Raw genomic sequence first — 16470 nt, 5'->3', positions numbered from 1 at the left:
AAAAAAGAAATAATATGTGTGTAGAAAAAAGTGAGAATATTCAACAAAACAGCAGCAGTAATTCTTTTTGAGGGATAAGGTCATGGAAGACGTCTACTTCCTGCTTAATGTGTTTCTGTGGGGCTTTAATTTTTTTTTTTTTTTAAAGTAGGCTCCACACTCAGCGTAGAGCCCAGTGTGGGGCTTGAACTCATGACCCTGAGATCAAGAGTTGGATGTGCAACCAACTGAGCCACCCAGGCGCCCCATAACACTTTCATTTTAAAATACTTTTAAAGGCAATTTGACTTAAACTTGCTATCCATAAAAGGGGATTTTGATGACTACTGTACACTCAAGTTGTTAAACACACATTACTCTTGGAAGTTTCTCTGAAATACGGGCAAGTTAATAGTGATTTTCAAGAATTCTTTTTAATTCACGGGAAAGCTAATGCACAGTTATACGTGAGGATGCACAGATTACTAAGGTGAGAGTGGGACGAGGGATCCAAGATTCCCGCGTGTCCTTCAGAGAAATCGCTGGCGAGCGGGCGGTTGGCAGGCGAGCAGGCAGTGGTGCAGGGCCGCCTGCTGGAGCCCCCGGCGCCCTGTGGGGAAGGGATGGGGTGAGAGGTTTCTCAGTTGTTTCTCTCAGCTGGCTTCCTGCCTTCAGCAACCCAACCGTGGCTCAGGTACCTGGGAAAGCTTCTGAAAGAAGCTGACAGGCAGCCTCTTTGGAGAGGCAGTTAGAGGAGCTGCCAATTCCAGAAAACCAAGCTGAATACAAGGTACACATTAAGACGTTTCAGCTAACAGTTCCGGGAGCTCTAAAATAATTGGTTATTCCCTGTCCTCCCCAAAGAGGTCATCTGCTCCAGGCAGCAGACAACAAAATTTCCGCCGAAGAGGAGCTGCTGGCAGGACCACCTGAGTTCAAAGAATAAACTTTAAAGCTAAAGGGGCAAAATGGACCTTCTTAAATACTCTTCACAGGGCCTGTGTTATCACGGGGCTCCCAGCGCCCTCGAGAGTCACAAGTCCTGGGGGCGCCTGGGTGGCTCAGCAGGTTAAGCCTCTGCCTTCGGCTCAGGTCATGATCTCAGGGTTCTGGAATCGAGCCCCGTGTCGGGCTCTCTGCTCAGCGGGGAGTCTGCTTCCCCCCCTCTCTCTCTGCCTCCTGCTCTGCCTACTTGTGATCTCTCTCTGTCAAATAAATAAATCTTAAAAAAAAAAAAAAAAGCCACAAGTCCTCTTGAGTTATGACCTTTAGCACATCCCAGAACAGCTCTGGGTAGAGCGGTGCCTGGCTGGGTCTTGCTAATGGAGCCTTCCTGGCCGTAGGAAGTTTTCTGGGCTGTGATCAGAGGCTTGCTGCGTCAGGGAAGGCACAGTCTATCTGCTATTAGCCTGCCAGCTTCAGAAAGACGTCCCGCTAAGTAGATCAGTTCTCCGGAGGCGCGGGCGGGCAGGGTGGAGGCGCTGCAGGGAGACAAAGCTTTCTGAAGTCCACCTTTGGAACTTGGTGGGCTCCTAGGTCAGGGTCCGGTCACCCACACCCCCGAGAGCCAGAAACGTGCCCTTGGGAGAGGCAGCGCTAGACCAGTCAACTTTCTTTTTAGGGAAGCACAAACTATGTGGTGAGCTTTGCTCCCTGAATGTCTCTGTCTCTACCTTACTGGAAAGCTGACTCTGAACAAGCCAGGCCTTACGGAATAGAGCGCTAGCAGTGGTATCGGTATCGGCATCCTCGCTCCCTCTGGCAGGAGCTGGTTGAGCCCTCCTGGTTCCAGGGCTCCTCCCACCCCAGAGAGGAGCAGAGATCTGCTCTTCCTGGTCCTCTTATCCGTTAGGGATGAAGGCGAGGGCGCGTTTGCTCACTACAGTCACTGTCTACTCACACCTAAGAGCTACCTAGAACTGAGGGCAACAAAACGCACCTCAGAAAGGCACTCATTCAGCCATTATTTGTTGAGTCTCATCTCCTTGTGGGTCTGATGTAGATGAGTCAGTCAGTCTTGGTCCTTGACTCATGGAGCTTGTTGTCTAGTGAGAGGGACAGATAGTAACAGAATAACCATACGAGTAATTATACTCACAGTAAGTACTACACAGGAAAAATGCCGTACTAGAGTGTTTTGAAAGCGATGGCTTTCAACCATTTAGTATAAAATGTATTTTACACTATAATTCAATATGTATATGTATACATATACACTTGTTTGATAAAACAAAAATTTCCTGAAACAATTCTTATTAGGAACTCTGCACTAGGACATTTTCTCGTCTATTCATTTACAAAATGCTGATTACAACCGAATAAATTGATCTCACAACCAATTAAAGTTTGTGATCCACAATTTGAAAAGTCCTGTGAGGGGGCCCCAGCCTGTAGTGGAGCTGGGAGTCATGAAACACTTCTCTGAGGGAATGACACTTAGACCCAGACATGCGAGGCTAAGGAGAGTTAGTTAGCCCAAAAAGTCCAGGAAAGAATGGTCTGGGGTGGGGGGAGGGAACAGCATATGCAAAGACCCCTCATTTTACACAAAAGGAAACGGGATCAGGGAGAGATGTGATTCGTTCGTGGTCACATAACTCCGAGCCCAGGTCTCCCAGCTCCAGGTTCAAGGGCCTCTCAAGTACTACAGCCTGTCAGTTGTCCTCTTCCTCCATTTAGTAGTTATGGGCCAAGGACTAATTATTCTCCCCTAGACTGCCCAGGAGAAAAGAGAAAAGAGCAACGGCAGGAGGCTATGTTTACAAAGATTCTATTAAATTCTACATGCAAAACAATGCACGTTAGCTCCTGCCCCACCTGACTTGAGGCCTGCACTGCAAGCTGTTTGTTCCTTCCTGGTAGGGACTGGCAGGGAGCCATACTCCTGCTTAGTCCTGGCTTTAGTGAAACAGCATTTACAAAATGGCCAGGCAAAGTTTAGTCTTAGCCGAAGACCCTGGAAAGAGTGCAGAGCAGTGGCCCCCACTTCTCCATCTCCCCATGTTGATGCTGGCACCTGACTTTCTACATGTTTCCACCTTGCTCAGCCCCCTGCCATCGGCCCCTGTGACTGCTGGGAACGGTGAGCTCCGTAAATGGCTCCGTTGAGCAGCCTGGAGGTAATGTGAATCTGGCAAGTGAAATGCAGGCCAAGGCCATGGGTGGCTGTCAGGGTCAGAGTCAAAGTGGGTGACCCAGGAGCCCATGAGAAAAAGAGGGGTCAGGAGGGAAGGGCCTCTTTCAAAATAGGCCAGAAGAGAAACGGGGCTGCTGTTTACAGATGTGGTGTTTGTAACCTGCACGAAGTACCCCTGGAGGGGATTTGTGAGGCTGACACAGAAGCCACACTCCGTGGTGGGGTGGGGTGGGGTGGGGACAACATATGCACGGAGGACAGCCTCCGTGGCTCTGGAGGGCACCTGGTCAGAGGGTCAGAAACAGCCAGAACCACAAAACACCACATTGAAAATGCTGCCAAGCCTGGGGAAGGTTGACGTCCTCAGGTATAAGGCATTACTGGTGTATGGGTGTTTACAGGCTGGGGTGTGGGTGCCGCTCGCCAGTGACGAGCTGTGGCCACAGGAGCTTTGGCTGACAAGCAGAGACACCTCGCAGTTTGAACACTTATCAAGCCATCGAGCCAGACGCTGGATTCCTCCCGCATCGTCATTTCTCCTTCAGCAATCTCAGAGCAGTCCAGCCACACTCCAGAGGCACAGCTCTACTCCTGAGATTTTAAACTCGTTAAAGAATATGTCACTGATGGGCACCAGGGCGGCTCAGCCAGCTCAACGTCTGCCACTTGGTCTCGGCTCAGGTCATGATCTTAGGGTCCTGGGATTGAGCCCTGCATTGGGCTCCCCACTCAGTGTGGAGTCTGCTTAAGATTCTCTCTCTCCCTCTGCCCCAACCCCTGCTCATTCTCTCACTCTCTCTCAAATAAATAAATCTAAAAAAAAAAAAAAAAAAGTACTGGTAATACATGCCCATGTAAAAACACCGCAACCACTACAGAAAGCTAAATAATTAAAAGGAAAAGCAGTCTCTTCCAAATTTTAACATTAAAATCTTCTTCTGTCAACCCTTACTACTCATCCCTCATATTCCAAACCTGCTTTCTGTTCTCACTCGAGCTTATAATTCCTCTGCGCCCTCCTTCTGCTGACAACCAGCACCGCTCTTAGATTTGGAGCGCTTCCCTCCGCCTCTGACCTTAGGGCCGGCTGCTTCAATGCCATCTTAAATTCTGCCTCCTCAGAAACCTTGGCCCGAACATGCCCCCACCCTTGCAGCTCGCCACTCACGGCTGCTTCCCCAGGCTAGAGGACTTCAGAGAATTAGCCCGTTAGGAGTCCCTGGGTCCAAGTCAGCCCTCGGCTCCGAACAAGACTTTTATTCATTTCTCATACGCCCAGGCTCATTTCTTACAGCAGTTAATTCAGACCTCCAAGACCTCACCCCCTACCTCAGCAAGTGGCCTTGGCTCCATTTCACTGAGGAAAAGGTCTTTTCTTGGCAGGAATGCTAGTCATTTTCCCTGGGCTTTGCCCCGCAAGTCATGGGTAGAAAGGGCCATACCCTCTCCTCCTACCAGTTTCAGTGGAAGGGAGTCCTTCCCTCCTCCGCAAAGTTACCCCTTCCTTGGTGTCCCCAAGATCTTTCCCATTTGCTCCCTTTCTCTCTCGCCTCCAAATTATTTTCCTCAAATAACTCTTTCTCTCTTCTGCCATTACACACGTTCAGATCAGAAAGCTTTCAAGTTGATCCCAAACTCTTACTCTGTTAAGTTGGCTGGATCACCGTGGAGAACAATGCACAATGAGCCTGCTATAAAAACAAGAATAACATGGAAGCAACCTAAATGTCCACTGACGGATGAATGCATAAAGAAAATGTGGTAATATACAGAATGGACTATCAGCCCTTCATAAAAAAAGAAAGAAATCCTGCCGTTTGCAAAACATGGATGGACCTCGAGGGCATGGTGCCAAGTGAAATAAGTCAGACAGAGAAAGACAAAAACTTTTATGTGGAATCTACAAACAAATTCATGGGTACAGAGACAGACTGGTGGGTGTCAGAGATGGGGCATTGGGGAGGAGGTGGGGGAAATGAGTGAAGGTCAAAAAGTACAAAGAAAGGCAGTCCTGGGGATATAATGTAGAGCATGGTCACGGTAGTTATTTACTGTGTGGTATATTTGGAAGTTGCTAAGAGAGCAAATCTTAAAAAGTTCTCATCACAACAAAAAACAACTTGTAACGATGTGTGTGGTGATGGATGTTAGCTAGACTTACTGTGGCGATCATTTCACAATACATACAAATATCGAATTGCTATGTTGTACACCAGAAACCACCACAATGTTATGAGTCAGTTATATCTCAATTAAAAAAACCCTGCAGACAAAGATTCACAAATGCAGAGAACAACTGGAAGTTGCCAGAGGGAGAGGAGTGGGGGAATGGGCCAAATGGGAAAATCAAAAACAAAAACAAAACGAAACAAAATCCAACATTGTTTGTACCCTTTGTCTCTGTATGCCACTTTAGGGGATATACTCTGAAGAAATAGCCCACAAAAGGAAAACAGTGGCTTGTACAGTGATGTTCAGAGCAGAGATATTTACACTTGTAAATTGCAAAACGCTGGAAATACCCCAATTGCCCAATAATAGATTGATGGTTCAGCATATTTTGGTATCCGTATAATGGAACACCGCAGGAGGAGTGGGACGTTTGTTTTTTATTTTTTATTTTATTTTAATTATTTATTTTTTAACTTTAATTCCAGTGTAGTAAACATAACGGTGTTATATTAGTTTCCAGTGTACGAGATAGTGAGTGATTCAACACTTCTATATAATTCCTCAGTGCTCGCCAAGTAAGTGTGCTGGAATGGGACACTTGAAGTGACAAGTATACGGATTATGTGGACACAGAGAAATCTGTAGATGAAGCACATTTTAATACATAAAAATTATATAAGCAAAAAATAAACTCATTAAATTTTTATATACATTTACTTAGTCCTGGGATCGAGCCCCACATCGAGCTCTCTGCTGAGCAGGGAGCCTGCTTCCTCCTCTCTCTCTCTCCTGCCTACTTGTGATCTGTCTGTCAAATAAATAAAATAAAATCTTTAAAAAGAAAAGAATTAGAATAATAAAATAATTGATCTTGCTGCTACTGGTAACTACTTTTCTGCCCTTTCCTGTTGCAGCTCTCTGGTGACCATCCATTGCCTCTGTTTTCTCTCTATGTAATTCCCCGTTCACACTACCCAACCTGGCTTCCATCTTCAGTGTTTTACCGGACTCACACCCTTAGCAATCATCATGATTTTCTTCTGGATAGATCCTTGAGTCTAGTTAAGCCAGCAGCACTGAAGCTCTCTTCTTAACATCTTTCTCTCTTCTCTTCCCTTGCTGCTGAACCATCCTAACTTCCCCACACCTCTTTGCTTTTTTCCTAATTGTGGACGATTCTTGACGCCTATTACTTGGAGCGCTGGTCTCCGTGCTCTATACGCCAGCCCTGTGGACAGAGCACCTTTCAGGGAAGCCATCCCTCCTGTGTCGCTCATTCTCACGTCCGTAGCTCCAGCCCAGCCTCAGCCTCGGCTTCTGGTTCTATGTGGTCACTCCACTTGGAGGCTTCCTGCTGTCACCTCTCGTTCTCCGTGTCTGAAATGAACCTTCTCTCCAAACTGCCTCGCCAACTTCCTAACTTCTGGCTAACGTCACCAGTGTTGTCCCAAACTGTCACAACCTCAGTTTGGTAAGGGCGGCCTGCTTACGGTCCTTGTCACACTCCGTGCCTCTTGGCAAGCTCTCCCTGCTGTCCTGTCTCCTGAAGGCCTACTCACCCTCACGGCAAGCTCAGGCTCTTGCTTCCTTCGTGAAGTCTTTTCCAATCACCTCCGTCCACAGTGATTATTTTCCTCTCACACTCCTTGTTGAAGTTAGACTCTCTCGTACTAGCGACACACAATGCACCGTTCTTTTCATTTCTTTTACCTAAACCCTCTCCCTCCTCTGTCGTCTGGTGGACAGGATCCCACACCATCCCGCTGGGCCAGCCCCAGGGCATCTCCCTCTCTGAAGCCCTCCCAGTTCTCCCTGGCTCAGGGTCACTCCTTCTTCTGGGCTGCCAACGTACCCCTTCCCATCGCTGCTGGAGTTCCCAAACCCTTGGACTGTTGTGCCATACCATTTTTGTCCAACTCTCAGCAGAATGTTAGCCAAGTTCCTTAAGTGCCAAGACCACATCTCACCCTACAAAGCACGGAGATGTGTTGCTGACCTCTGATGTTGTCGATATCCTGGTCATTCCGCACACGCATCTTATCTTCCAACCAGACTACGATCTCCTCATGGAGACAGGGGTTAAATCTCATTTCTTTTAAATCCCATGGTGACTAAGACTACAAAACAGAAAGGACCCGAGGAGTACCTGTTGACGGTATATTTAGAATAAAGCGCTGAGGAGAAAATATGTAAATATATATGACTAACCTATAAGCCTGGAAACTGTACTTTCTGGGGAAGACAAGTCTTATCAAGTCTCAGAACACTGCACCTTGCTATTTTGGGACCGGCATAACACATCTCTGTACTTAGCAGTGGTCCTGTCACTTAAAGGTGTTAATAGGATGCCCAAACTGGAAACTTTCAAATGTGAACTCTACCCATCTAAAATCAGAACAAATCAGAGACTAAATCAGAGTCCCTGAGAAGTGGCAATAATCCACAGGGAAGGAGCTGGGGGTGGCGGCTGCCAGCCCAGAGTCTGGAGCTGCAGAAAAGTCCGGCTACGCAGTGACTATGACACCAGGGGAGAGAAGGTTTCAGGGAAACACTTCTCACATGGGAAGTGATATTGAATTTCATCCAGTGGTCCAAGGTCTGCCCCTTTCACATGGCACAACACACGTTAGTCCAACTATGATCTTGCTGACTCAGAGAAGCTAAGATTTCATTTCCTACCAATCAGGAAACGCCGTTTAAATGACAAGGTGACCAGGACAACCACACCCTCAATGCTTCTCTGGCAACCACTCTCGCCAAGTGGGGAGCGTCTCCAGCTAGCCATCCCCAAAGACTTGTTCACTAATAATCCCAGGAGGCTAGGAAGGCCTCCACGCCATCCAGGACAAATGTTTGGGTAGTCAGAACCATCTGGAAGAGGAGGCAGATTCTGTTCAACGGACATTTATGGCAGCACTGTGTGACAGGCCGAGCTGTGTGACGGGCCATATGTCCCTGAATGCTAAAACCTGGATCCCTAGTGCTCCGAGGTGAGCAGACACCCCTGCTAGTAGAAGACAGGACTCAGTCCTCTGGCCTAGGTCGCAGAGGCAGCGCACAGTGCATGTGTGGACAGGAAAGATGAGGTGAGGGGATGGCTACTGGGCCACCTCTCCTTTCACAGCCACGAACTCCAGGGACCTGGTGTAGCAAAGAGGGAACTGCCCAGTCTGTCCCTGCAGAGGGTTTCTACCTATCAGGTGGCTACCGGCGGGCATCCAACCTTCTCTATCCTTGGAAGAAGAAGGACCTCTGAGCTGAAGGCTGAACAGAATATGAACAAAGGCAAAGGGAGGAAGGAGCCTGCAGCAGGCTTGAGCATAGTCCTTCAAAAAGAGTTCAGGGAGGTATACACGCACAAAACATGAGGGCACTGCTTCTCCTAGGAAATAGGTTTGGACATGTGCTCTTATCTGGGTAAACCTGACCAATCCCTAATTGTTGACCCTTTAGTTATTTTAACTGTTAGATATTATTAATAATGTTACATTAATAAAAATCCTTGTACAGTATTTTCTTTTTTAAGATTTCATTTATTTATTTGACAGACAGAGATTACAAGTAGGCAGAGAGGCAGGCAGAGAGAGAGGGAGAAGCAGGCTGCCCACTGAGCAGAGAAGCATCCAGAGCTCAAAGCATTAATGTTACATCATCCCTGTTTAGCAAAGTTGGTAGGACACGATGCTCGTGGGAAAGATACAGGGCTTAGGCTAGTTGGCTGGTCAACTCAACACAGAGGAAAAACCATCCTTGGCAACTGAATGCCTAGCCAACCTTGGCCAACTGTCACAAATTTGTACTCTTGGCCAAAGGGAAGATTAGGAGATGGAATGTGGATTACTCTGCATAACCCATCCTCACTCCCGGTTAGCAAGCCAAAGCACATGTCCAAATGATAGGTGTGTCTTTTTTCTACAATAAATAGGACATCTGGCTAGGAAACACAATTGACCAACTTATGGGAAGATTAAAGTTCAATAATACGTAATTATTTTGTCACAGATTACCTACTTCCTAGGAGGAGTTCTAGTAAATGAGCTGTGTGGAAGATGTGCTCTACCGGCCAGGCCTGATCAAACACACAGCTAATGACACAGAGTGTGTCCAGCACTTAGGCTGGAGGTTCTTTAAACTCCAAGCCTTTTTTTTTTTTTTTAAAGATTTATTTATTTATTTGACAGAGAGAGAGAGAGAAAGCGCACACAAGCAGAGGGAGCAGCAGGCAGAGGGAGAGGGAGAAGCAGGGTCCTCACCGAGCAGGGAGCCTGACACGGTGCTCGAGTCCTGGGATCGTGACTCGAGTAGAAGGCAGATGCTTACCCAACTGAGCCACCCAGACGCCCCTAAACTTCAAGCCCTCTTGATGTAAAGTAAGGGGCGTGGGTTTTTCATAAAGGTCATCTGGTCAGGTGGCATTTCCTGAACAGTTGAAAACTAGATTAGCATTTTGGAATAGTAATGATGTCTTCAACTGGGCAAGAGGAGGGACTGTTCTTAAGAAGGGAAGGAAGACAGGAGGAAGAGGTGGGGAGGCAGCAGGTCAGTGAAGCATCCTGGGCTGCCAGGGAAGCAGCCACTTTGGAGTTTCCTGCCCTCACTTACGACTGGCTTGGCGCAAACCGGCTTGGCCTGCTGGAGGGAAGCAGTCTAACCCTATCTGCCCCATGTACTGAAGGCTCCAAGTAAAGGCAAAGCCTTTTTTGTATCAAAATGTACTCACTGAAAACCAGCCACTGCTAACTCTATTGGTCTTCATGAAATGACAAAAACACACATGTTGCTTATCACAATTTACACACGGAAGCCCATGAAGTAAAGGTTCTCCTTTGAATCTCCTTTTCCCTCCTCTATACCCAAATTCTACTTCTAAGAGGTAAAACTTACTGCGTTTATCTTTCCAGTCTTTAGATGCCTATACCTGGGTATTTTCTTTCCAAATGAAATTTATACAAATTTAAGTTCATTTGTGTTCTACCTGAATGGGTCGCCCCGGCTCCGTATATACTGGGAGGTCTCTGCCTTGACCCCATCTGGAAATGTTGCCATCCAAAATGACCTCCCTTTACCTCTCTTCACTAGAAAGGAGGTTTCCCTGCTAAGACGGGAAGTTCCTTTGCCTGGCCATCTGGATCTTCTGGACAGACGCAGAAGCTGATCCGAGCAAAGTCACGGAGGAGAGCTACACCTCTAACGGAAGAGAAAGTGAAGGAAGGCCATGGGAGCTTTCGTCACAAGGGAGAGCTCAGCAGCTTTTACATTTCCAATTAGGTTCGCTCCCCAGACTGGCCTTCCCAACTGGAGGACTAACCGCCCGCACCACGACACACACAAACGCACAAAGTCCATGCTCTCCTGGGCAAGCGCTCCTGCCTGCCAGTCTTTCGGATAACCAGGTCAGCTGAATACGTGGATACAAAGGGGCATTTCGTATTCTCCTGTTTTGGCAGTTGGAATAGCACTGCAAGTGCCAGGTCTTCATGGGACAAACCTGTGAGTGTCAAACATGATGAGCGCTGCTGGGCGATGGAGACTATTGAAATGAGGGCCCAAGATAGACTTAAGACATGATAAAAATGTGTATTTTTTTAAATGTGTATTTTTAAAAAAAGATTTTATTAATTTATTTGACAGAGATCACAAGTTGGCAGAGAGGCAGGCAGGGGGTGGGGAGGAAGCAGGCTCCCTGCCGAGCAGGATCATGACCCGAGCTGAAAGCAGAGGCTTCAACCCACTGAGCCACCCAGGCACCCCCAAAATGTGTATTTTAAAAACTTTTATACCCTAGCAATAGGAAATAGTGATTGTTATGTCTCAGTAAACAGACAAGTTACACACTTTCTTTCATTTAAACCCTCATGACTACCCTACAAAACATGGTTATCATCCCAGGCTTGCATGGGAGCAAATGGCCCGCAGGCGTTCCACAGCCCCCCAAGGCCACATGGCAAGGACGGGATAGGACCAACATTTGAACTCAGGTCTGTCTGCTTCTAGAGGCCAGACTGCCTCACTTTCCCCAGGAGAAGGGCTGGAAATCTCACTGGGGCTTCCCGGAACTACAGAAAGTTCCAGTCTGGGAGCTGGAAGATAATCCAGTTTACTGCCCCTCTCAGCCCCTCTCAGCCCCCTGCACCCTGCCTCCTGGGATGCAATGGCCTCACGGGTGACAAGTTGAGAGGACTGCAAGCCCCCACCTTCACGTTTGCTTTACATTAGACGATGCGAAGTTTTGAAAGGAAAACCTTCCTAGTGTCAGCATGTGTGAGGCAAAATTATTATTTTTAAGGTGGCAAGAATAAATATTTAATTAGACAGTGTGGCACTAGGTTTTACCTCGCTCTGCACCATCTCAGATAATAAAGCAAGCCCTTGTCTACAGGACTAATTACAGACTGCTGAATTATTTTTATTAAAACCCTCTGGAATATTAAACATGAGGGATGAGACAATGTAGTATTGTAGACTAGCTCTAGAAATCTGGGTTCTAATCCTGACTCAGCCACTAATAACCACCAACATTCATTTGTATGGTGCACACAGCTTACAAAGTGTTATTCATACACTTTCTACACTAGTTGGGTGACTTTAAGCAAGTCACTTAACTCTTGGTGTCTCATGCTAAAATCTGGCAATGAGAACACTGAGCTATGTCATTTGAAGTCCCCTCTACTTCTAACATTGTACAGGGCCTTGTACTTACTTTAGGATCTTTACAAATGTATCTGTAAACAAATCAGGGCAGATGCATTCTGCTTGAGAAAAACAATAGTTTCTGTTCAGCTTCTGAAAGATGTTACTCAGCCAAATTCATGTATAGCTCATAAAACATTTGCTGCCAGCTAGTTGGCTCAGCTTCTGGAAGGTACCATAATAAGGCCTTGGGTTGGATTCTGACCTGGGAACTTTCCTCTGTTCAGTAGCCAAGTACTGTGCCTAACGGCAGTCAATCATCTCACATGCATAACCTCATAAAGTGGGCTAGCTTGGAGGAAGGACTTGGAGAAAATCCATCCTCACAATGCAAGCATTCTCAGGATGGTAGGTCAGTAATAGCATCATCACATACCCAGAAATATTACAAATATCACCCTTTCTCAGTTTTAAAACACACAAATCTCACCTTCAAGTCTTGCCACTTCCTGGCTATTTTACTGTTCCTGAAATTGGGATGTGACTTAGAATCAACATATATATTTTGATCTGGTTGTAGCAAATTGTTTTACTAAAACCTTTTGGTAAATTGCTGGTGTGTCTGAGAATCAAAGGAACATAATGCTATAAAACCACAACAAAGATTACACAGATTTAGGTCTAACTTCATTCAAATTGTTTCCCACTCCCTGATCTTAACAATTACATTGGGTAAAAACTGGGTAGGCAACATGCGAGACACAGGTCTGTTTCCCAATAGTAGCCATTTAGAAAGCATTCCATCATTATCTCATAAAACACTGGTACGGATTTCAAAGGCAAATTAACTCATATAAAAACCACTGTGATGCTCTGAAAATGTTCCATCCCAGAGCAAACTGGAAAGGGAACATTTTACTCACACCCTCCTCATCTATCTAGCCTTGACACATTTTCTTGCTTCTTAATTCACAACCCTCCACCCCAGTAATATTGCTGATTCCCAAAATACACTCAACCCAGGAGGAGCAGCTCTCCAGCACAGCTGTCTGCTCCTGCCCTGCCCGGGTATTTCGGTGAGCTATGCAACACAGAGGACCACACAGAAGGAATGTAACTGTCAGGCCCCACAGCTCCCATCGCCCCACAGGCAGGTGCATCCCGCCAAACCCCAGACTGGCATTCGAAACAGAAGAAACTGCCTTCCTGCATGGGGGCTGTAGGTTTCCCGAACTTCATCTCTATGTTTAAAACTAGGACGACAGCCGTCTTTGCTACTGTAAACTAATCTGATGGCCATGGGGGTGGGGAGTGGCTCTGAGGAGGCTGCCAATAGGCCATGATTGAGCAAAGTCAAGGAGCAAAATCATTATTTCTCACTGGTTGCAATCCCCAAAACTGCAAAATTAGTGGTCCTTCACCATGATTTTTAGAAGTAAACTATCTACTCTTTTGGCAGCCTGGAGTAAAAAAATACAAAGCCTCTTGTCGGCTTTAACTGCCTGATATTTACACATATTTGCTAACAGTACACTGGAATCTGGAAGCCAGAAAAAAAAAAAAAAAAGAATCAAAGGAAGTTGGCAGTTAGATACATGCATAGTAGTTAGGAGCCCTCAAGTTGAGGCACGTTTTTTAAGAGGGCCTCTGGCTGCGGGCACCAACTCTGACTTCAGCTCTATTTCTGCTGGAAAAAGAAAACAGTTTGGGATCCTCCAAGATCGGGAATGCAGGGTGGGCAGGTGGATTGGTAGCAAACATAACCCAGCGAATTGTCCAGATATGCTCGAGTCCTACCGCTGACAGCCCCCACAGACCCACAGCGGCAGGAGGCGGGGGGTACAGGCCGCAGACCTAGATGTAGAGGAATTCTCCTTCTCCACTCTGCACCTTATGCTAAAACTCACTGTCACCCAATTGGTTACTACATGGTATTTACAGGTATCCGAGATTAATTCCTGCCACAACCCTTCAACATACAAACAGTAAGCTCTTGCTATGGGTGATAGCAGGCTTCATATTATACCAGGGTTGTACAGCAAAAACTAAAAAAATGAAAAAAGAAAAACGCATACTAAAGAGTACTGCAAGGTGCTTATTCACAACAACACACCGGAAGCGCAGGAACTTCAGCTTCCCAGCGCAGCCTTCCCCCTCCCCTCCCGCCACTACCTCTAGTCCCTCTCGGTAGCGCCCGCCAAGGCAATGGCCCAGCCCACCAGAAGGCCACCATGCACTAGCGGGTGTTCACTAAACAGTAGCTAATCATCATGGGGCTGAGTCCTTCTCCGCAAAATCTATTCCGAAAGCCCCACAAGCTCTTAACAGTTAGAACTGTCCAGACCTGCTTCCCCACCCCAGCCAGGCAGGAGTTTGTGGGTAAGAAACCTGAGGCCCCAAGGTTTGGGCAGGCAGAATGTCCTCCCCCCCCCCCCCCCCCAGTCTTCCCTCGCCCTCTCCCTTGTCACTCTTTTCCTGGCATATCACTGGGGAAAACCAGAGAGGCCGGAGGTGTCAGGCCCAAGAGGAGTAAAGAGAAGCGACAAGGGCGGACCGGAGGCAGTTTGGGGCGATGCGGGGGGGATCAGTCCGGGGTGGCGGCACCTCTAGTGGGAAGGAGCCCCCGAGGTGGGTCCGCAGGGAGGGCAGGGAGGGGGAGTGGCTCGAAGGCCTGACGGCCGCCGCGGGACCCCGGGAGAGAGGGATGGAGGGAGAGAGGCGGCGGCCGTGAGGTGCGGTTGGGGCGGCGGGGGCGCGGGTGGGGAGGCGAGGGGGGCAGCCCGGTTCCCCTCCCCCCCGCCCGGGCCCGGGCCTCCCGCTGACTCAGCCCCCACAGCGTCGGTCGCCTCGGCCCGGACTCACAGTGCGCGAGGCTGCTCCGGCGGAGGCGGCGGGGCGGGGGGGACAGGCGGCGGGGGCGCTGCGGCTGAGGCTGCGGCTCCGGCCGGCGGCTCCGGGGCGGAGGGTCCTAGCAGAGGCCGCCGCGGTCTCCGGCTTCAACGCACAGGGACTGCGGGGGAAGAGAGCACTGCGCAGGCGCGATGCGGCCACCGCTGTCAGTCCGAGCGGGGCGGGGCCAGGGCACCCGCCGTCTCCAAGGCAACTGCGCGGCAAGGGAAGGACAGCTCCAACCTCCACCTTGTGTTAGCGACGGCGGCGGGGGGACAGAGGAGGGGGGCAACGAGAACAGTCCCTTTACATTGCCATAGCAACAAGGAGAAGAAACCGCCTCATAAATTTACGGTGGTACCGAGGGAACGCTCTTACCTCGTCACCATGGCAACTGGGAACAGCCCCTTCCTTTTTCCTTAGCAACAGGGTAACAATTCCTCCACCCTGCAGAACTAATCACAGAAGGAACGACCCTTTACACCTGACTCCGTAGTAGCCAGAAGACGGATTCCTGTCTGCCTCAGGGCTGCTGCAAAGGAAAAACTGGAGCACATTTCTTCTCTTTCAGCAGCACGAGAGTTAAGGCTGAGTATCTCCTCGCGGTTTATGGTTTTTCATCACAGCCCATTACTCTAATCTCCAAATTCCATTTTTTCCTACCTGTGTTAAACATACCTTTTCATCTCCTACCAGGTCTATACCTTTACCCCTAAATTGAGCTAACAAAATCGTCTATACCCATATCACTTGAGTTTTTAATCAAGCTTATTGTCTCTCATCCAATGCATTTCTTGCTTCTTCATCTTGCCCATTAGCTGGTTGAGATTCTACCCTCTCTTAACTAGTTCCCTCCTCGATATGTTGTTCACTGGTATTCCCAAATTCCCTATACCAAGTCTGCTTTTATGGATCTCCCCAGTTCTTCTAGATCCCCCTTCTCCCTGTCCACACCTACTGTCCTTGTCCTTCAGTGCTCTACCTTTTTATCTTTTGAGGGATAAAAAGGTAAATAGAAAAAAATTCTTTGAGGGGTAAAAGGTAAATAGAAAAAAATTGTCACTCTTTCTCACTTTCTCTGACTGAGCTGCCTCCGAGTCCCAATCAGGATGTTCTCTGTGATCTTTACACATATTTAATCTCTAATACTACTGCTACTATTATAACTCTCTCACTCCCTTAGCTTTCCATCTAAATGACAAAACTCTAGCCATCTATTATCTGAGACTCTGGAATTCTGTATTTCCCGAATCCTCGCCTATAGCTAGTCTCCCTTCTACCTTATTCCAAATGCACCCATAGAGTAAATTTCCTCACTGGATACTGACTCCTCCATGACTCCTGCCACCCTCTATAATCAGTGTAAGCTCATCACACCTTACCATTCTATCATCTGCTGACCCAGCTTGGACTAAGCCCTCTAGGTGAACAGCACTGGATTCTGCTGGGCTTGTCAGCATACTGGAGATGCTGCATTCTCTTTGAATGACTCAGAAGTAAGAATTCATTCTTTTCCTAGTCTCCCTGTTTAGCTCCCAGATATTCCATCCCAGGGCTATTGGTGTCAAAGGACTCCGACTGAACCCATTTTCTTGGGGGAGAAGGAGAAGGCAGCCCATCACAAATGGAGTAAGAAAAGAGAGTGCTGAGTCAAGACCCTCTCC

General features: G+C 47.8%; 1 protein-coding gene across 2 annotated transcripts in view; it reads right to left on the bottom strand.

The window, feature by feature from the left end:
* MAPRE3 (microtubule associated protein RP/EB family member 3) overlaps positions 1-14938 on the bottom strand; it is a 51713-nt gene extending 36775 nt beyond the window's left edge. For both annotated transcript variants that reach the window (XM_045979827.1, XM_045979828.1), the window contains exon 1: positions 14780-14938. The gene's annotated coding sequence lies outside the window, so the exon portion shown is untranslated. The remainder of the gene's footprint in view (positions 1-14779) is intronic.
* Positions 14939-16470: the final 1532 nt, after the last annotated feature.

This window comes from Meles meles, chromosome 15, assembly GCF_922984935.1.
Source record: "Meles meles chromosome 15, mMelMel3.1 paternal haplotype, whole genome shotgun sequence".
In the NCBI taxonomy this organism is placed as follows: Eukaryota; Metazoa; Chordata; class Mammalia; order Carnivora; family Mustelidae; genus Meles; species Meles meles.
Note: the sequence above shows the minus strand (reverse complement) of the source record. Positions and strands in the feature narration are given on the sequence as shown.